The sequence below is a fragment of the Odocoileus virginianus genome, chromosome 31 (assembly GCF_023699985.2).
Source record: "Odocoileus virginianus isolate 20LAN1187 ecotype Illinois chromosome 31, Ovbor_1.2, whole genome shotgun sequence".
Classification (NCBI taxonomy): domain Eukaryota; kingdom Metazoa; phylum Chordata; class Mammalia; order Artiodactyla; family Cervidae; genus Odocoileus; species Odocoileus virginianus.
The window spans coordinates 31,761,081-31,782,233 of NC_069704.1; the positions used below are offsets into that span (position 1 = coordinate 31,761,081).

The window sequence follows — 21,153 nt, forward strand, 5'->3', positions numbered from 1 at the left end:
GACCTGAAATAATTTTTCCATCATGCCTGACTGTCCTGGCTTGATCCTGGAGGGACAAAAAAACTTCTGTCCCCAATCTGAAGAAGGAGCTGATAATGGAAGGCTGATGTCTACTCAAGAATGAAGAAGAAGGTCTTTCCCCCCTCCCCACTTTTCCATTGATTATGAAACTGTACCTCACTAAGTTTTCAGCTTGTGGCATCCCGTCATCCATCCATTTGTAAGCCTCACAAGTGTCCTATTCTAATAAATCACTTCTTCTCTATCACTTTGCTTCTCGCTGAATTCTTTCTGTGCTGAGACATGAAACACCAGAGCTCCTCAGAGGCCCCAGAAACGCCATCTAGCAGACTCACCTCTGAAGAACAACTCTTGTTAAAAGTGAGTGAATTTGCTCAGTTGTGTCCAACTCTTTGCGACCCTGTGGACTGTAGCCCACCAGGCTCCTCCATCCATGGGATTCTCCAGGCAAGAATACTGGAGTGGGTTGCCATTTTCTTCTCCAGGGGATTTTCCTGACCCAGGGATTGAACCAAGGTCTCCCGCATTGCAGGCAGATGCTTTAACCTCTGAGCCACCTGCAAATTCTCTACCTTTGTTATAAACATCTGAGGGTCCCCAAAAAACTCCCTCATCTGGTCCTTTTCATGGCCTCTCATCCATATGTCCTGAGGGCTTTGGCGACTCTGCCTCTGGGAAATGCAAATCCACTCTTACAGATTCACAGAATGTTCTCTCTGGAAGGGATCCTAATGTTTTCTAGTGTTTTCTGTAGAAGTTAGTATATATACTGCATACCAAAATGGATTAGAAAGTTTGTATCTGGAAGTGGCAAACTCTGGGGCTCCAGCTGCCCTAAAGGCAAAGGTGTGCAATCCTTCTGCATGCTAGTGTGGCTAGATAGGGGAACCCAATGCCTGTCAGCTTGCCTATAAGCTGTTTCAGTCAAATTTATGTCACTGGCACAGCTGTTTGAGAATACTACCTTAGAGATTGTTTAGCCTAGCCCAGTAGTTTGTTTGCTTTCCAGACTTTCAGCTTTAGAAAAGTGGGAACCAAGGCCCCAAGAGGTATCATGGCTTACCAATTCAATTACACACTGAATTGGTGTTTCTCTCCATAATTCCATTTAGAGATGGCTCCTCTCCTGCACTTAAGGTCCTTTCACAATGTTCTTAGTTAACTCAGGGAGAGGAGAGCTTGTGGTAGGAAGTCAGGGAGAGATGGGAATAGGGAGCAGTAGTATAATTCATGGACAGTGAAATACTGAAATACTGGATGTGAGAGCGTTTCTTTGAGTTTCAGTGAGTACATCCTGGATGGGTTTAGGTGCTGAAGCAAGCGAATTATGATGATCCTCCCAAAATAACCTTGCTTTAGAGCTAAAGATATCCAGCCAGGCTCAAGGTTGCACAAGCCTTTTCCCCACAGCTCTTTGCTAATTGAATTAAACCCTTCTTGGCAATAAGTGAGTCTCCTGAAGACTGACCGGAAGGTTCGATTTTGCACATATAATGACTTGGCTTTCCAGTTGCTTCAGGCTGCCTGCCTCAGCTCGAATTCCTCCTTTAGCTACTGTCTCCTTTCATTTTCCTATAATTATTAATGATACCTGATCCCATTACACACTGCTGGCCTTCCAGGCACACTCTGTTGACTAACACTCACGATTACTGTTAATTCATAGAGGGCAGGGCTCTGTACTGGGCTGATACATCTCAGAGATCTCATCTACTTTTCAATTTCAACTGCAGTGCCAAAGGACCTGAAGATACTTCAACCAGAAAAGAGAACACTGCATTTTGTTTTCCAGAATCATGCATGTGCTAGAATCAAAGCCAGCAAGTGAAGAAAAGTCACAGAATTACAGTTTGTTTTTGAGCAGTTCACCTCCTGTTACTGTGGACTGGGATTTAGTTTCAGAGCTCACTGAGCTTTGCTCCGCCCAAAGTTCACACTTGGCATTCTTCCAAGTTCTGAACCTTTCTCCCATTCCTTCATGGTACTCTGTCTTTTGCGCCCTATTTTCATTAAATTCATAAATAGCTAAAAGTGATACTTCTAAATGCTTTAGAAATGTATCTCTAAATGTATCTCCCTCATAAGTTACATATTTCATAATTCTAAGTTCCTTTGGAGAATTAGAATTTACCTCAGAGAAGTGACTCCCAGGTTGAGAATTTCCAGGTTGATGAACCTGCAGCTGGAAATATTTGGGGGTAGGCATTTAGTTTAAGTTTTCTTTATTTCACATCAGCCACTCAGGCTGGTGTGAATGAGAAATATTGCCCGCCATATCAGTAAACAAAGGATTGTGCAGCCATCACATCGTCACATTACAGTTGCCCAGATGGTGAGCCCCAAGGGAACTCAGAATGGAGACAAATGGGCTGCCCACTGCCAAGCCCTCAGTCTCTGCAGCCCCCCCCAACTGTGCACCCCAAGGGGACTCAGCATGGAGAAAAGCAGAATACTGGCCCCAGATAGTTGGTTGTCACTGTTCAGTCACCAAATTGTGTATGACTCTTTGCAACCCCATGGACCACAGCACAGCAGGCTTCGCTGTCCTTCACTATCTCCCAGAATTTGCTCAAACTCATGTCCAATGAATGGGTGATGCCATCCAACCATCTCATCCTCTGTCACCCTGTTCTCCTGCCCACAGTCTTTCCTAGCGTCAGGGTCTTTTCCAAAGTGTTGGCTCTTCGCATTGAGTGGCCAAAGTATCGTGGTTTCAGCTTCAGCATCAGTCCTTCCAATGAATATTTAGGGTGGATTTCCCTTAGGAATGACTGGTTTGATCTCCTTGCTGTCCAAGGGACTCTTATGAGTTTTCTCCAGTACCACAGTTCAAAGGCATCAATTCTTTGGTGCTCAACCTTCTTTATGGTCCAACTCTTATATCCATAGATGACTACAGAAAACCATAGCTTTGACTAGACAGATTATATATATATATACACACACACACACAGACCTTTGACTATATGGACTAGATAGACAGGGTGCACATCAAAGGAATGATTTCAGTAAGTCCAGACTCTTGCATCTTCCCATAGATAGAAAAGCACTAAATTCCTTAACTTGAGATATTTAGATATTTAGTTTTCTTTACATAACAGTAATTTTTTGATGTTCCCTCTACATGATTTTTGTTGCAAAAACTCCTACATATCCTGGCTCACCACCCTCCCCACCGCTGGCCCTTTTGGAGCAGTCACTCAGAGTGATCTGAGAATCTTCGGACTTCAGTCCTCTGAGTGTTTGCTGAATAAAACATAACTCTCAACTTTTAGGTTGTGCATTTTTTTTCAGTTGACACTAGGTAATACTTCCTAGGAAGTGAATAGAAATATTTCACAGTGCTTATGATTCTGCACAAGATGGTAAACTTACATGATTTTGCAAAAAATTAAACCAGGAGCTATCTTATCCTGGAGAGCAGAACTGGTCATACAGGTTCACGGTGTGAACAATCAGGATGTATGGATAATAAACAGAAAAAGGAACTAACTCAGTTATTTGTTCTGGTTCAACAAGTTATTTATTTCTGTGGCTGTATGAATACAACACTGATTAAAAATTGTCCATCTCATTTCTGGGAAGAAACAGCAGGATGATTCATAAGGGAAGAAAAGTATTAAATCATCATCAGACCAAAGATATTTGTCAGAATTTGTCAGAATCACTGCTGTCAATAAATAGTGAAACTTTCAGTATTTGGTTGTCCTCTGAATAAAAGCAGAAAAAATGAACATATGACAAATAGATTTACCTTTGGCAGAAACCATCCAGAGATGGTTTGTAAATGTGTGACTATCAGAGATTCAAGAAACCTCTAAATTTTATCAAGCTGATCAGTGTATATCATCCAGACAGGAACGTTACCAAAGAAAGCTCTGGTCTCCTGAACTGCATTGTAACCCAAACAAGTGAACAGAGAAGAAACAGCAGGTTGTGTTTTGCATGAAGCCCATGTATAGCAGTGTTCTCCTGAAATTGGCAGTGTAGTTTTTACAGAACCGATTGTTAAGTATTCAAGTAAATTCCATTGGTCTTAAAATCAGCCATGGTGAAAGTGGTTATACCACAGAAATTGGCAGTTGCTACAGAACATGGATTTTGGTTTGCTAGTTTTGTTTAGTGTTCATAGAGTTGGTTTACCCATCCACCACTGTCAAGCTCTTCTGAAGGCAGAGAGCCTGTCAGGAAAACATAAATTTGCATCTCTCAGTGAGGCATGTATTGTGTGGAACTGGGACAGCTCACCAGACATTTCCCAGAACTCGGACGGAATATTACTCCAAGTCTCTTTGCTTCACATCCATGCTCACTAAGCAACCTTCTGCTTATTTATTTTGTCCTAGTAGATAGACTGGTGTCAGAAGGAGTTCCTTCAAGTCTTGGGGATTCTAAGGAACCATCCTGGAGGACATCTGGGGAAAGGAGGTGAAGATCATGCCAGGCTGAGCAGGTCTTTCAACTTCAACCAGAGCAGTTTCACTTTTTCTGTTTTACATACTGGTCATACATACACAATCCAAAACAAAACAGTTGCCGGGAGAAAGCATACCACCATTAAAAAAAAAAAAAGCCTTCGAAAATATTAGGCCAGAGTGCTCTGTTAGCCAGAAAAGACATCCCTTATTAAAGCTAATTTATTTTTCTGGATATGATCCAGCTACTTGTGAGTTTACATGTGTGCTGTTGATTCAGTCATGTTTGACTCTGTGCGACCCCATGGACCGTGGCCGGCTAGGCTCCTCTATCCGTGGGGATTCTCCAGGCAAGAATACTGGAATGGGTTGCTGGGCCCTCCTCGAGGGGATACTCCTGACCCAGGGATCAAACCCACATCTCTCACGTCTCCTGCATTGGCAGGTGGGTTGTGGGTTCTTTACTATTAGTGCCACCTGGGAAGCCCACTTGTGAGATTATTTAACCTTAAGGAGCTTCCTATTAGCTGATAAGGTTGTGATGCACCAACTGAAAATTCAAATTTCTTGACTTCTCATGTTGAAGACCAGACTCACTGTGAAGAAATGCCCTTCTGAGATTTTGATCAGGGTCAGGCTGCTGTCCTCTCCAACAACCCTCTCTTGCATGGGGCAACTTTCTCTTTGCTACAAGGAAACTGGAAAATGCAGTCAGTCAGGCGAGCTGAACTTAAGTCATTGGAAGTTTCCATCTTTGGCTCCTCTTCTAATTACAAAAGTGACCTTATGTCCTTTAAATTATTTTAGGAAAAGCAAAAAGAAGACAATTTTTTTAGGAAAGCAAAAAGAAGAAAATGAGAATCACTTTATCTACCACCCAAAGACAGTCACTATTACTTCTGGTGTATATTCTAATAATTTATACAAACGCATATGTTCACCCACATACACATGACTTTTTTAAGAGGAGTTTTTAAACTTTGCGCTTGCAGCATAATGACATTTGACTGGTTCTCATCATAGTTTCTGTATCTGTTAATCTATGGATACAGGTTGATCACTACATGAAAGCCCTTTCTCTATATAAAATTCAAAATAAAAGGTAATATAAAAGGTTCAAATTAAAAAAAAATCAAGTAGTTACTTTAGTAGGTAATACATACAGTATAATCTAAAAACGTAATATCAGTTCAGTTCGGTTCAATTGCTCAGTTGTGTCTGACTCTTTGTGACCTCATGGACTGCAGCATGCCAGGCTTCCCTGTCCATCACCAACTCCCGGAGCCTTCTCAAACTCATGTCCATCAAGTTGGTGATGATGTCCAACCATCTCATCTTCTGTCGTCCCCTTCTCCTCCCACCTTCAATCTTTCCCAGCATCAGGGTCTTTTCAATGGGTCAGTTCTTCACATCAGGTAGCCAAAGTATTGGCGTTTCAGCTTCAGCATCAGTCCTTCCAATGAATATTCAGGACTGATTTCCTTTAGGATGGACTGCTTGGATCTCCTTGCAGTCCAAGGGACTCTCAAGAGTCTTCTCAACACCACAGTTCAAAAGCATCAGTTGTAAGCTTTGTGCAGTGGCAGTATCGTAGCCAATGAGGTTTATCTGAGGCGTGATTATTGCTAATTGAAAACAAATCATCAGTTGTTTGGTGCTCAGCTTTCTTTATAGTACAACTCTCACATCCACACATGACCACTGGAAAAGCCATAGCCTTGACTAGACAGACCTTTGTTGGCTAAGTAGTGTCTCTGCTTTTTAATATGCTGTCTAGGTTGGTCATAACTTTTCTTCCAAGGAGCAAGCATCTTTTAATTTCATGGCTGCCAGTCACCATCTGCAGTGATTTTGGAGCCCAAAAAAATAAAGTCTGTCATTGTTTCCACTGTTTCCCCATCTATTTGCCATGAAGTGATGGGACAAGATGCCATGATGTTCGTTTTCTGAGTGTTGAGCTTTAAGCCAACTTTTCCACTCTCTTTTTTTACTTTTATCAAGAGGCTCTTTAGTTCTTCTTCGCTTTCTGCCATAAGAGTGGTGTCACCTGCATATCTGAGGTTATTGATATTTCTCCCAGGAATCTTGTTACCAGCTTGTGCTTCATCCAGCCCAGTGTTTCTCATGATGTACTCTGCATATAAGTTAAATAAGTAGGGTGACAATATACAGCCTTGCATACTCCTTTCCCTATTTGGAACCAGTCTGTTGGTCCATGTCCAGTTCTAACTGTTGCTTTCTGATCTGCATACAGATTTCTCAAGAGGCAGGTCAGGTGGTCTGGTATTCCCATCTCTTTAAGAATTTTCCACAGTTTGTTGTGATCCACACAGTCAAAGGCTTTGGCATAGTCAATAAAGTAGAAGTAGATGTTTTTCTGGAACTCTCTTGCTTTTTCTATGATCCAGCGAATGTTGGCAATTTGATCTCTGGTTCCTCTGCCTTTTCTAAATCCAGCTTGAATATCTGGAAGTTCACGGTTCACGTATTGCTGAAGCCTGGCTTGGAGAATTTTGAGCATTACTTTATTAGCATGTGAGATGAGTGCAATTGTGCAGTAGTTTGAGCATTCTTTGGCATTGCCTTTCTTTGGTGTTGGAATGAAAACTGACCTTTTCCAGTCCTATGGTCACTGCTGAGTTTTCCAAATTTGCTGGCATACTGAGTGCAGCACTTTCACAGCATCATCTTTTAGGATTTGAAATAGCTCAGCTGAAATTCCATCACCTCCACTAGCTTTGTTCATAGTGATGCTTCCTAGGGCACACTTGACTTTGCATTCCAGGATGTCTGGCTCTAGGTGCGTGATCATACCATTGTGATTATCTGTGTTGTGAAGATCTTTTTTGTATAGTTTTTCCATGTATTCTTGCCACCTCTTCTTAGTATCTTCTGCTTCTGTTAGGTCCATATCATTTTTGTCCTTAATTGTTCCCATCTTTGTATGAAATTTTCCCTTGATATTTCTAATTTTCTTGAAGAGATCCCTAATCTTTTCCATTCTAGTTTTTTCCTCTATTTCTTTACATTGATCACTGAGGAAGGCTTTCTTATCTCTCCTTGCTATTCTTTGGAACTCTGCATTCAAATGGGTATCTTTCCTTTTCTCCTTTGCTTTTCATTTCTCTTCCTTTCACAGCTGTTTGTAAGGCCTCCTCAGACAACCATTTTGCCTTTCTGCATTTCTTTTTCTTGGGGATGGTCTTGATCCTTGCCTCCTGTACAATGTCACAAACCTCCGTCCATAATTCTTCAGGCACTCTGTCATATATAATTCCTTCAATTTTTTTCTCACTTCCACTGTATAATTGTAAGGGATTTGATTTAGGTCATACCTGAATGGTCTAGTGGTTTTCCCTATTTTCTTCAGTTTAAGTCTGAATTTGGCAATAAGGAGTTCATGATCTGAGCCACAGTCAGCTCCTGGTCTTGTTTTTGCTCACTGTATATAGCTTCTCCATCTTTGGCTGCTAAGAATATAGTCAATCTGATTTTGGTATTGACCATCTGGTGATGTCCATGTGTAGGGAAACCTTTTAATTTGATATAGAATAGCTTTGGGTATTTTGTTGAGCGTTATCATTTGTTTAACTCCACAGAATATTTCAGGAGGACTGTGTCTGGCACATAGGAGGTGCTCAATAAATTGATGACTGTTGAATGATATTGAATAGTTATAACAATCCTATAGAGGAGGAGTCACCAATCTTTTTGGCACCAGGGATTGGTCTCGTGGAAGACAATTTTCCCACAAATGGGGTAAGGGTGGGTGAGAAGGGAAGAGATTCAGGTGGTCATGCCAGAGATGGGGAGGAACGGGGGGCAGCAGATGGAGTTTCACTCACTTGCTTGACATTCACCTCCTGCTGTGTGGCCTGGTTCCTAACAGGCCTCAGACTGGTCCTGTTTGAGACCTGTGTGTTGGGGACCCCTGAGATTGAGGTTGCAACTCCAGAAGACTGGATATGTTTCAGAAACTTCATAACTGAGCTTGTGCATCTTACATTTATGGTTTCAGATGGAAATGACTATACTTTTGAGAGAAATACTATTTTCTAAACCTTATGGCTATATAGTTTCATTATAAAGTTTACTGTACTTTGTATGTTTATCTGAGATAGTTGGGCTCCATGCTCACCTTTCTTTCCCAGTCTAGTCCAAAGTTAAAGTAATCAAACATTTATTGAATACCTACAACACATAGACTGGGCTTCCCTGGGGGCTCTGTGGTAGAGAACCCAGCTGCCAACGCAGAAGACACGGGTTGGATCCCTGAGTCGGGAAAATCCTCTGGAGAAGGAAATGGTAACCCACTCTGGTGTTCTTGCCTGGAAAATCCCATGAACAGAGGTGTCTGGTGGGATACCATCCATGGGGTCTCAAAAGAGCTGCACATGACTTAGCAACTAAACAACAACAACAAGGCATGAGCTAGACTGATCTGAATAGTCTAGTCTGACCATATGATCTATGGTCGGTCTCTGGGCTACATCACAATTACAGACATTTTTTTTAATATCATAATAGGGTGTGTTGAGAAAGCTGGGGGGCCAACAGGGATTGGTTCTGCTTTTTACTTACTTGTGTGGGTTAATATACTGGGTCTATCTCCTAGCCATTAAACCATACGAATGACATTTTGTTAAAGTTGAATGCTAATTCCACAAAACACACTTTCACATTTATATCTATACCTTTTTAGGTATGTGCATGCTAAGTGGGCATGCTAAGTCACTTTAGGCATGTCTGACTCTTTGTGACCCCATGGACTGTAGCCTGCCAGGCTTCTCTGTCCATGGGATGCTCCAGGCGAGAATACTGGAGTGGGTTGCCATCCCCTCCTACAGGGGATCTTCCCCATTCATTGATCAAACCCATGTCTCTTATGTCTCCTGCATTGGCAGGTGGGTTCTTTGCCACTAGTGCCAATGGAGAAGCCCATACCTTTTTACATTGCAGGTTAATTCATTGAGGAAGATGTTCTTTATAAGTTTTGTGTATATTACATATATTTAATTTTTGTGAAGTGTTAAATATTTAGATAATTAGGTGTTTTCTGATAATGCTTTTCAGGCTGGGTGGTTTGGGGTGGTAATTGTTTTAAAATTATTTAAAGTACTGTAACCTACCTTTGGTGCTCTCAGTCAAGGAAACTCACAGGATTTAGTTAAAATATTAGTCTCTTGTTTACCCGAGTAAGACATTTGCCAAGGGCAAACTGCAGGATGTACCTCGGATTACCTTCTGAATGCCCTTCACACCTACTTACTTTCTTTTAAACAGGATGATAAGAAAACAAAACAAAACCTTAGAGCTCTCAATTTATTTCCCTATCTGGTTGTAACAACTTTACATTCCTTACCAGCTACTATAAACAGCAGCAAAGATGATCCATGCTCTTGAAAAAAAGTAAATGTCAGTATTTATTAGGAATATATTATAGTGCATTTACATGCAGTCAAAACAGAAGGGAGTATATTAGTATTTTAATCTGTCTAACACATTGCTGTGGCTCAGATAAAACATTCCATCTCTGCCTTCAGCGGCTAATTTAGCATTACCACTTTTGAGACTTATGTACGCACGTTACAAAAAAAGCAAAAAATAAATCAGCACGCTATTTTGCTCGTTGCAGCGCTAGATACCTGATTTATGGAGACATTGCCACAAGGTGAAATTTCATTGTTTCTGGGAGCTCAGTTGTGATAGCTGCTTGTCTTTACCATCTTAATGTGAGCTCTCTTTGAGGTCAGGAAAAGGCTAAATTTTACCGCGGTCCTCAGGGTCCAAAGCGACCTCACACGGGTCCGAGAGTTAAGAACCGCTGACCCGGCGCCGCAAAAGCCTCCGAAGAGGGTGGGGGTGGGCTCCGGCTTAGTTTTGGGAAAAAGCGGAGGCTCTAATTGGGAGCGTACAGGAAGGTGACTTTCGGGACGTGGGCAGCCGCGCTGAGACCTATTTGATTGGGAGGGCAGCAGCTGCAGGGTACAACAGCCGGCGTGAACAACACCCGCTCCAAAATCCCGCCTCGGTCTCCCCCGCCCCGAAACAACGCGGCGCGCTCCCCGCCCTCGCCCTGCGCGCGCTCCCTTCGTCCTGCCCCTACGCGCGCTCCCACCGTCCTCACGCGCGCTCCCCAACGCGCCCCCCGCCGCGGCTCCCGCCCGCGCTCACCCCGCCCTCTCCGCGGAGCGCGCTCACCGGGCCCGCGCGCACGCGCGCCCCGCCCTCCCTCCCGCCCGGCGCGCGCGAGCCGGCGGGCCGAGGAGTGTGGTGGGCGGGGCGCCGCGCTGACGTTGCCTGGGATGCGGGCAGGTTCCGCCGCCGCCGCCGCCGCCGCCGCCTCCTCCTCCTCCTCCTCGCCTGCCACCGGGGTTTGTATGAAAACACCCGGCGGCGGGCGGCGAGGTATCCGCGGTGCGCCGGGAGAGCAGCCGCCCGGGCTGCCGACGCCGAGCCGGGTGCTGCGGCTCTGCCTAGTTCCTGCCAGCGCCCCATCCTGAGCCGGTGAGCGCCCCGCCGCCGCCGCCGTCCGCGCGTCCTGGCCGGCAGCCCCTCGCCCGCGGCTAATCCGCCAGCCAGCCACCACTTCGCTCTCCCCGGCCGCGGTGCCTTGGGGGCGGGAGAAGCTAGGAAGGAGCGACCCCCGGCCCTCCTCGGTCTGTGCCCTGCCACCTCTGGGCCCCTTACCTGACAGGTTGTGTAACCCGTGTCTTTCTGGGGTGGACCGGGTCTTGAAGGAAATCCCTGATGGGTGGGGGCTTTGGCCGATTTCTGGAAAACGCCCCACCCTGCCCCCACCCACGGTCACTCGGTCGTCCCCTCTCCACCCTCGCCGAGGGTACCCGGTGAGGTCTCCGAGCAGAGGCAGCCCCCTGCCCTGCTCTTCCTTTCTCTCGGCGGTGACCGCGGTGCAGCGCGGAGCTGAGCGGTGCGGAGGGGCGGTGGGCAGGGGCCGGGCGCGCGCCCTGCCTCGGCACCCACCCAGCTCTCACCCGCTAAGTGCACCCGGCTTCAAGGTGGGTGGTGGTGTGAAGACGGCGACGGCCGAGCTGGCTTCCTCTCTGTGGTTGACTTGACCCGAAGTGTGTTCTGTGCATACAACTTGTCGCCTTGTGGTTTGATTTGGACACGAAGGAGCTCGCCCTCGATGACAGTGCAGAGTTTCCCTCCAGCCTTCCTTCCTGAGTTGCGGGTTCTCCGTGCGAGTGTGCGGGGCCACCTCCAACCCCACGCAAAGGCTTGCTGGTTACCCTCCGGCGCCTTTAAGTCTCTTAATGTACCAGTGCAGGTTTGAGTCGGTCGGTTTCCTTTCCTGGGCATTTATCCATCTTAGAATAGAGTTTTACACATCGTTGTGAATCTTGATAACATAAAGCTTGTTTCTCTTTTTTAAGATAGCTTCCTCTAGTGCCTGCAGGTCTAGCACTGCTGATGACTTAATATGTTTTAAGACTCAGTAGAAATTTTCTGTGGCACTATTAATTCTGCGTGGGTTTGTTTGTTTTTTTTTCTTCTTACTTTCAGGTGTTCAAAACTGTAATAGTGTTTATGATGTACGTTTGTAGCAGTGTCTGATGTAGTTCGTAGTTTGTGGGTAGAAAGGACTTTTAACTGTCTGCTGGGTCACTCATTTTCACTTACCATTTATGTCTTTCTTGGAATCTTTGTGTGAATCTAGTTATCTCTTTCTTTGTTATCCTCTGAATTCGTTTTGTAAGTTGTCTTTTTTTTTTTTTTTTTTATCCCTGAGAAAACCAGAAGGTTATTTTTGTAATTTTATTGTGGAATGTTTTCAGTTCAGTAGGCCAAAAAAATAGTAGTTTATTTAAGGCGCTTTGTATGGTACATATTTCAAAACGCGTGCCAAATGTTAAAACTAAACAAAAACTCTGAAATCTCTATAAGTATTTTCTTCTGTAATTACTGTGAGATAGTTAGCAGTGCTTATCCACTCTTTATTCCTTATTCTTAAGGCTGATTTGTAACATGACTTATTCTGCTTCCCTTTCCACTTTGCTTGATTTAATTTCTACAGTGAAGTTCTAGGTTCATTTTTAATGACCTAAAAACTCTGCCTTGAGTTGCTTCAACACATATTTGGAACTACATTCTCACTCCGAACACTGAAATGAAAGGCGTAGACATAGAGCTACCCTTGTAATTAGCCACATTGCAAAACATTTAGGTGTATAGTGTAATTTGAGCTTTTGTAAAAGCAGTTTTTATAAAGCTCTATCAATTGATTTGAATTGAGGCATTATTCTCTTTGGAATAGTCTAGTTAGATTCTTACATAATAATGGTTTTATCTTCAGTTGCAGAAGGCAAAGAGGACCAAGACTTGTGAAATTATCTAACTTATATTCTGTATTTTGAACTAAAGAAAAATGTCCTCCACAGTTTTACCTTCCAAAATCTACTTTTCTTGCCTGAGGTCCTCTGGTACGTGGATGTTGAACAGCACCCGCAGAGTAATGGATGAACCTGTCAGAGGGCTCTCTGCAAATTGGAAGCTTCTCAGGCAGTATGAACAACAGAAATGGTCTACAGTGGACATTGACTTTAAACTTTATGTATTATTGTTGGTTACTTGCCTGTGTGTACTGTAGTGTACTGGCTTAGGGGCTGGGCCTCAGAGTCAGACAGGCTGGATTTAAATCCTGGCTTTGCTTTGGGCAAGTTATTTATCTTCTTTGTGCTTAAGTTTTCTTAACTCCAAAAATGGGGATAATTATGGTGTATACTCTTAAGATGATCTTGAATGTTAAGTGCTTAGCCCACAGTGCCTGGCACATAGAAAATGCTCAGTAAATATTATTGTTGCTTCTGCGTTTCCTCAGCACAGGGGATGTAGTAGCCGAAAAAGGCTTTGGGCTGATCGAGTCCTGTTATTCCAGGTTAATCCCACTAAGACCCATTTGCTCTTTTGGGGTTGAGAGCTTAGTATTACTGTCCTGTCTTGGAAGCGTGTAATTTAGTTTAAAATAGAACAGCTAGACCCTGAGCTGGGTGTCCTGAGACGCTGCTGGAGAGTGGCTGAAGTGCCCGTCTGTCCCTTCTGCCAGGGCCTTGGGTTGTCTCCCTCACGGTGCTATTTTAATCATCTGTTTTTGAGTTTGTGACTGTGTGTTTCTTTGGCTGTCATATGCAGCTATCAAAAATATTATTTGTCAAATGGATATATTTATGTGTCTGTCTGATCAAGGTATTGCATTATGTTTCCAAGATATACAAAATCACTTTGATCTAAGCATTCTTCTTTTTTTTTTTTAATATTCTTATTGATGTTACATGGAATGAGGTTAATTTTGATTTGCCACTGTGTCCCTTTTCAGTGTTCATGTAATCTCTTTTAGAAAAACTAAAAAAAAAAATAAAAGAAAAAGTACTTCTTGTTCTTTTTGTTTTGCAGGGATCTGATATTAATACTCTGTTCTTTAAATCAGATGTTTTCAAATGTTTTGTTTCATGACTCTTTTATATTCTTAAAAAATTATTGAGCACATAGCTTTTGTGGGTTATATCTGTCTATATTATATTATAAATTAAAGCAGAGATACAACTTTTTTTTTTTCCATTTATTTTTATTAGTTGGAGGCTAATTACTTTACATCATTACAGTAGTTTTTGTCATACATTGAAATGAATTAGCCATGGATTTACATGTATTCCCCATCCCGGTACCCCCTCCCACCTCCCTCTCCACCCGATCCCTCTGGGTCTTCCCAGTGCACCAGGCCCGAGCACTTCTCTCATGCACCCAACCTGGGCTGGTGATCTGTTTCACCCTAGATAATATACATGTTTCAATGCTGTTCTCTTGAAACATCCCACCCTCGCCTTCTCCCACAGAGTCCACAAGTCTGTTCTATACATCTGAGTCTCTTTTTCTGTTTTGCATATAGGGTTATCATTACCATCTTTCTAAATTCCATATATATGTGTTAGTATACTGTAATGGTCTTTATCTTTCTGCCTTACTTCGCTCTGTAATATGGGCTCCAGTTTCATCCATCTCATTAGAACTGATTCAAATGAATTCTTTTTAATGGCTGAGTAATATTCCATAGTGTATATGTACCACAGCTTCCTTATCCATTCATCTGCTGATGGGCATCTAGGTTGCTTCCATGTCCTGGCTATGATAAACAGTGCTGCGATGAACACTGGGGTGCACGTGTCTCTTTCAGATGTGGTTTCCTTGGTGTGTATGCCCAGAAGTGGGATTGCTGGGTCATATGGCAGTTCTATTTCCAGCTTTTTAAGAAATCTCCACACTGTTTTCCATAGTGGCTGTACTAATTTGCATTCCCACCAACAGTGTAAGAGGGTTCCCTTTTCTCCACACCCTCTCCAGCATTTATTGCTTGTAGACTTTTGGATAGCAGCCATCCTGACTGGCATGTAATGGTACCTCATTGTGGTTTTGATTTGCATTTCTCTGATAATGAGTGATGTTGAGCATCTTTTCATGTGTTTGTTAGCCATCTGTATGTCTTCCTTGGAGAAATGTCTGTTTAGTTCTTTGGCCCATTTTTTGATTGGGTCATTTATTTTTCTGAAGTTGAGCTTCAGGAGTTGCATGTATTTTTTTGAGATTAATCCTTTGTTGCTTCGTTTGCTATTATTTTCTCCCAATCTGAGGGCTGTCTTTTCACCTTGCTTATAGTTTCCTTTGTTGTGCAAAAGCTTTTAAGTTTCATTAGGTCCCATTTGTTTATTTTTGCTTTTATTTCTAAAATTCTGGGATGTGGGTCGTAGAGGATCCTGCTGTGATTTATGTTGGAGAGTGTTTTGCCTATGTTCTCCTCTAGGAGTTTTATAGTTTCTGGTCTTACATTTAGATCTTTAATCCATTTTGAGTTTATTTTTGTGTATGGTGTTAGAAAGTGTTCTAGTTTCATTCTTTTACAGGTGGTTGACCAGTTTTCCCAGCACCACTTGTTAAAGAGGTTGAGATACAACTTTTTATTAATTCACTTAAAATGAGCAGTATAAACCCATTACATGTTAATATAAACTTAACAAAGGAGTGAGAAGAATGGCATTTTTAGATTTTTGTAAATCTCTAATGTCTGGTTTAATAGAAATAGCAGGATTCTCATGTTTGCTTCTACAGTCTATTGCAGTATGTTGTTTGGGTTGAAGTATATATACAGAGAGAAATCCAGCCTCACACAGTTAATGGTTGAAAAAGGGAGGGATATTTTGATAGCCTCCAAGGAATTATGGATCTATTTTATTGGTGTGTGTGTGCACATGTGTGTGTGCGTACTCACTCAGTTGTGTCCGGCTCTTTGCAACCCCAAAGACGGTAGCCCTCCAGGCTCCTCAGTCCATGGGATTGCCTGGGCAAGACTGGGTTGCCATTGCTTCCTGCAGGGGATCTTCCTGACCCAGGGACTGAACCTGCGGAACCAGCGACTCCTGTGTCTCCTGCATTGGCCGGTGGATTTTTTTTTTTTTACCACTGAGCCACTTGGAAAGCCCTATATTTGGTTGTTAACTACATAAAGACTCAGCATATAACAGTGTTTAGTAAATTATGTAGGAGTTTGAAATGAACCTTCTCGAAACTTGCCACTTTTGCATGGTTGATTATTTTGAGCAGTTGAGACCCTGTGGGTTCTAGAGAAACTGCCCCTTTTTAACCACCTAGAAGAATTTAAATTGGGGATTTTTCTCAGAAAAAAAGTTATTGCCAGAGATAAATTTTATCCTAGTGGCCCCATTGTGAAACATCTGCTCTGCTACTTATTGTCCTGTGAATGATCCTCCTGTTCTTGGAAGCCCCAGGCCCCTATCCCTTCCTGTAGCTCAGGGTGACATTTACACCGCATTTTGCCTTTCTATCTTTGAATCTCTCATGTATGTAGGGTGTCTGGCCCATCTTATGTATGGAATTCCCGTACATATGAAATTAAATTTGATTTTCTCTTGTTAATCTGTCTTGTGCCAGTTTAATTTTTAGACTAGCCGGAAGAACCTAGAAAAGTAAAGGAAAGTTTACCTTCTCTCTGACAGTTGCAGTCTGAAATCTGAAATCATATCAGTGGACTTTTAAATAACATTATGTTAAAATCCGTTGGTTTGAACATAGAGTGAATCATAAGCCTATGCCTGACTGTATAACATCATGCCTTGGTCATTTGTCAATATTGGTTCAGTAAGTTACTTTTCATTGTAAGCTATTAAAATATCACATTTCTTAACATCACCCATTCTGTCAGAAACAAGTTGTTGGGAAGCTGTCCCTGTGGTGACATGATGATGGATATGAGTTTTCTAGAAATCTGATTTTTGCTTGAAAATTCAAATTTTATCATTGGCAAAAATAAGATTGCCAGTTGTTGCCTAAAGTGACAAGAAGACTTCCTTCATTTCTGAGAAAACCTCTGCCAAAATACCTAAGATATTCTTTTAAGTAGAGATGGTGTTTAATGAAAAATGCTAGCTTAAGTTCTCAATAACCTCAGATATGCAGATGACATCACCCTAATGGCAGAAAGTGAAGAAGAACTAAAGAGCCTCTTGATGCAAGTGAAAACGGAGAGTGAAAAAGTTGTCTTAAAGCTCAACATTCAGAAAACTAAGATCATGGCATCTGGTCCCATCACTTCATGGCAAATAGATGGGGAAACAGTGGAAACAGTGGCTGACTTTATTTTGGGGGACTTCAAAATCACTGCAGTTGGTGATTGCAGCCATGAAATTAAGAGACGCTTCTTCCTTGGAAGGAAAGTTATGATCAACCTAGACAGCATATTAAAAAGCAGAGACATTACTTAGCCAACAAAGGTCCGACTAGTCAAAACTATGGTTTTTCCAGTAGTCACGTATGGATGTGAAAGTTGGACTATAAAGAAAGCTGAGCACCAAAGAATTGATGGCTTTGAACTGTGGTGTTGGAGAACACCCTTGAGAGTCCCTTGGACTGCAAGAAGATCTAACCAGTCCATCCTAAACGAGATCAGTTCTGGGTGTTCATTGGAAGCACTGATGTTGAAGCTGAAACTCCAATACTTTGACACCTGATGCGAAGAACTGACTCCTTTGAAAAGACCCTAATGCTGGGAAATAGTGAAGGCTAGAGGAGAAGGGGACGACAGAGAATGAGATGGTTGGATGACATCACCGACTCAATGAACATGAGTTTGTGTAAACTCTAGGAGTTGGTGATGGACAGGGAAGCCTAGCGTGCTGCAGTTCATGGGGTCACAAAGAGTCAGACATGACTGAACTGAACTAACTGAAGCTCTCAATTTAGTTACACAAGCACTTTTCCTTGAGAAAGCCATCAAGTGTTATGATTCAGTATATAGCAAGAAATACCTCGTGCATGCTTACCATTTTTCACACAGAACATTAAAAGAGTGTATGTGCAAGGGCCAAGGTTGAATACAATTAATATTTACTATTTCAGGGACATTCTGAAGTGGAAAAAGCCTTTAAAAAAAAAAAATAAGTGGTGGTACTTGATGGTGAAAACATAATCAGTAATAACTTTAATAATAACCCTCATAATTTGTCCCAAAATGCCAGAAATTTACACATCATTGCTTTTGCACTATTAGTGTAAATGCTCATATAATTAAAAAGGATAATAATGTTTTAGTATTATGATAAAGATAGTTTTGACCTTATGGGCCCCCTGAAAGGGTGTTGAGAGCCCAGAGTTCCCCAGACCACACTTTGAGGACTTCTGGTATAAATCATAGAAGATTCCTACCAGACTGATTGGGAAGGGAAGTGGTAATGACTGTTTCTAATCTGTTTTTGTCTTAGACTTTTTGGATCCCTGTGAAGGCCTTTTTAGGCTTTCCTTGTGGCTCAGTGGTGAAGCCAGTCTCCTGTCAATTCAGGAGATATTGGTTTGATCCCTGGGTCAGGAAGATCCCCTGGAGAAGGAAATGGCAATTCACTCCAGTTTTCTTGCCTGGGAAATCCCATGGCCAGAGGAGCCTGGCGGGCTACAGTCCATGGGGTTGCAAAAGTTGGACATGACTTAGCTGCTAAACAACAACAACAAAGGCCTTTAAAAAAAAAAAATTTAAGCACAGTAAAGGTTATTCACAGAAAGTTGAGAGGTTTCTTAGCATTTTAGTCAAGTGCTGATAACAAGGGGGCTATATTATTAGTGTTCTGAAATTATATTGTCTAAAAACAAAGATTTGGTACTACATTTCCACATAAATATTCAAATCTATGTTTTTTTGGCTTTACATATTAGATAAATATAGTGAGAGCACAGTATGGAAAGCTCGCGTGACATCTAGTTCATAAGCTAGAAAAAAAAAGATCACTTAGCTCCCTTCTTAATCTCCTTTCATTTCTCATTTAATTCATGCTGAGGATAAACAGTCCTAAGGAGATGAGAGGCAGTTGCTGTCTTTGCCTCTCATCTTCCCTATGGGGAGAATTATTTACGGTTATGATTATAAGGGTATAGATTACATTGGGAATAATAATAATAATAATGTCAATGAAAAATTTATGGTTGAATAATAATAATAATGAGAAGAACACTGCCTACATGTAATAGAGTTTAATGAATTAAAAAGAATACTATTTCGCCAAAAACTCTTGGGATTTATTAATTAACAGCTTCTTGTTGCATGTAGGCAGAACTAACCGATGGTGAATGTAAGATAGCTAACCTCCCTGAAGAGCTTCCCTCCTAATTTACTGAGTGAAAAAATTTGAATGCCACAAGATCTTTGAAGCTTGCTACAACTCTAGAGTTCTGGGATTTTTTTTCTTTGCCTTGAAAATGTCTCTTTCACCTGTTAACTTCATCCCATCAGTTATAATTTTGTGTTTCCATTTGAAATTTATTTTTTCCAATTTTTCATATGACTGACTCATCCATATATATTTTTGGTCCATGTTTTGATTTAAACATTTATTTTTAAAAACTACGGTAAAATACATATAAAGTTCAGCATTTTTACCATTTTAGGCATACAGTCTCATGGCATTAAGTACATTCACATTGTTGTACATCCATTTCCATCACCCATTTCTAGGAATTTTCATCATGCAAAGCTTAACTGGATCCATTAAGTTGTAACTGCCCATATCCTCCCCTCCCACCTTCCCCTGGCAGCCAGCATTCTGCGTTTTCTCTCTATGAATTTGACTACTCTGTGTACCTTACATAGAAGGTACACAGTATGGAATATAAGTATGGAATCATACTGAATTTGCTCTTTTGTGATTGGCGTATTTCTTTTAGCATTGTGTCTTCAAAATTCAGCTACACTGTGGTATCTGTCAGAATTTCCTTTCTTTTCAGCGCTACCATTCTACTGTTATGTATATACCATATTTTGTTCATTTGTGCATCAGTGGATCCTTGGGTTGCTTCTACCTTTTGTCTATTGTGAAAAATGCTGCTGCTGTGTATTTGGGTGTGCAAATACTTCTTTGAGACTCTGCTTTTAGTTCTTTTAGGTACATACTCAGAAGTGGAATTGTTGGCTCATATGGTAATTTTAAATTTTAATTTTTTTTGAGGACTGACCATGCTGTTTCCACAGCAGCTGCATTTTACATTCACACCAATACCGACATTGTACAGAGGTTCAAATTTGTTTACATCCTTATCAACACTTCTTATTTTATGTGGGTGGAATTTTTGCTTTTTTTGCATAGTAGCCATCCTGGTGGGTGTGAGATGATATGTCATTATGACTTTGATTTGCGTTTTTGCTGCTTAATTCAGTTTGCTGGTGTTTTGTTGGGGATTTCTGAATCCGTGTTCAAAAGGAATATTGGTCCGTAGTTTTGTTGTAATGTCTTTTTGTGGCCGTGTCATCAGGGTGATAGTAGCCTCAGAGTGAGTTAGAAAGTGTACCCTCCACTTCAGCTTTTTGGGAAGGATTTGAGAAGCGTTGATGTTCTTTAAATGTTTGGTACAATTCACTGGTGAAGCCATCAGGTCTGGGGCTTTTCTTTGTTGGGAGGTTTTTGATTACTAATTCAATCTCCTTAATATTTATGTGCCTATTCAAATTTTCTCTTTGTGACTCAGTTGGTTTCTAGAAATTTGTTGATTTTACCGAGGTTATCCGCTTTATTGGTGTACAATTGTTCATAGTACTCTCGTTAAATCCTTTTTATTTCCGTAAGATCAGTAATGTTTCCACTTTGCGATTAGTAACTTGCTCCTTTTTTCTTAATTACTCTTGCTAAAGTTTTGTGAATTTCGTTAATCTTTTGAAGAATCAACTTTTGTTTTTCTTGATTTTCCTCTATTCATTATTTCATTTATTTGTGCCCTCATCTTGATTGTTTTCTTTTTTTTCTGCTGGTTTTGGATTTCTGCTTTTTCTAATTCCTTAAATTATATGCTTAAGTTGTTGATCTGGAGTCTTTCTTACTTTTTATAATTTTATAAATTTCCCCCTTAGCACTACTTTCGCTGTTCTAATAGATTTTGATATGTTGTGTTTTTTGTTTTCATTTGTTTCTTAAATATTTCTAATTTCCCTTGTGATTTCTATTCTGACCCTTTGGTTGTTTAAGAGTATTCTTGGGACTTCCCTGGTGGTCAGGTGGTTGGGAAATCGCCTTCCAGTGCAGGGGACGCGGGTTCTGTCCCTGGTGGGGGAACTAAGGTCTCACATGCCTGTGTGCCAGAACCTCTGAGCTTGCATACTACACCTGCTGCAACGAAGACCTGACACAGCCAAATAAATGGGTAAATACTAAAA

At 41.6% G+C, this 21,153-nt stretch overlaps 1 protein-coding gene and 1 pseudogene across 5 annotated transcripts in view; both read left to right on the forward strand.

The window, feature by feature from the left end:
* The first annotated feature begins 6,004 nt into the window (after positions 1-6,004).
* Positions 6,005-6,084, forward strand: LOC139032496 (U4 spliceosomal RNA; annotated as a pseudogene).
* A 4,685-nt stretch (positions 6,085-10,769) lies between these two features.
* AGTPBP1 (ATP/GTP binding carboxypeptidase 1) overlaps positions 10,770-21,153 on the forward strand; it is a 205,940-nt gene continuing 195,556 nt past the window's right edge. For 3 of the 5 annotated variants that reach the window (XM_070459534.1, XM_070459537.1, XM_070459538.1), the window contains exon 1: positions 10,770-10,943. The gene's annotated coding sequence lies outside the window, so the exon portion shown is untranslated. Of the gene's footprint in view, positions 10,944-10,994; positions 11,134-21,153 lie in introns of those variants that run through there. The other 2 variants (XM_070459536.1, XM_070459535.1) reach the window with 2 other exon arrangements.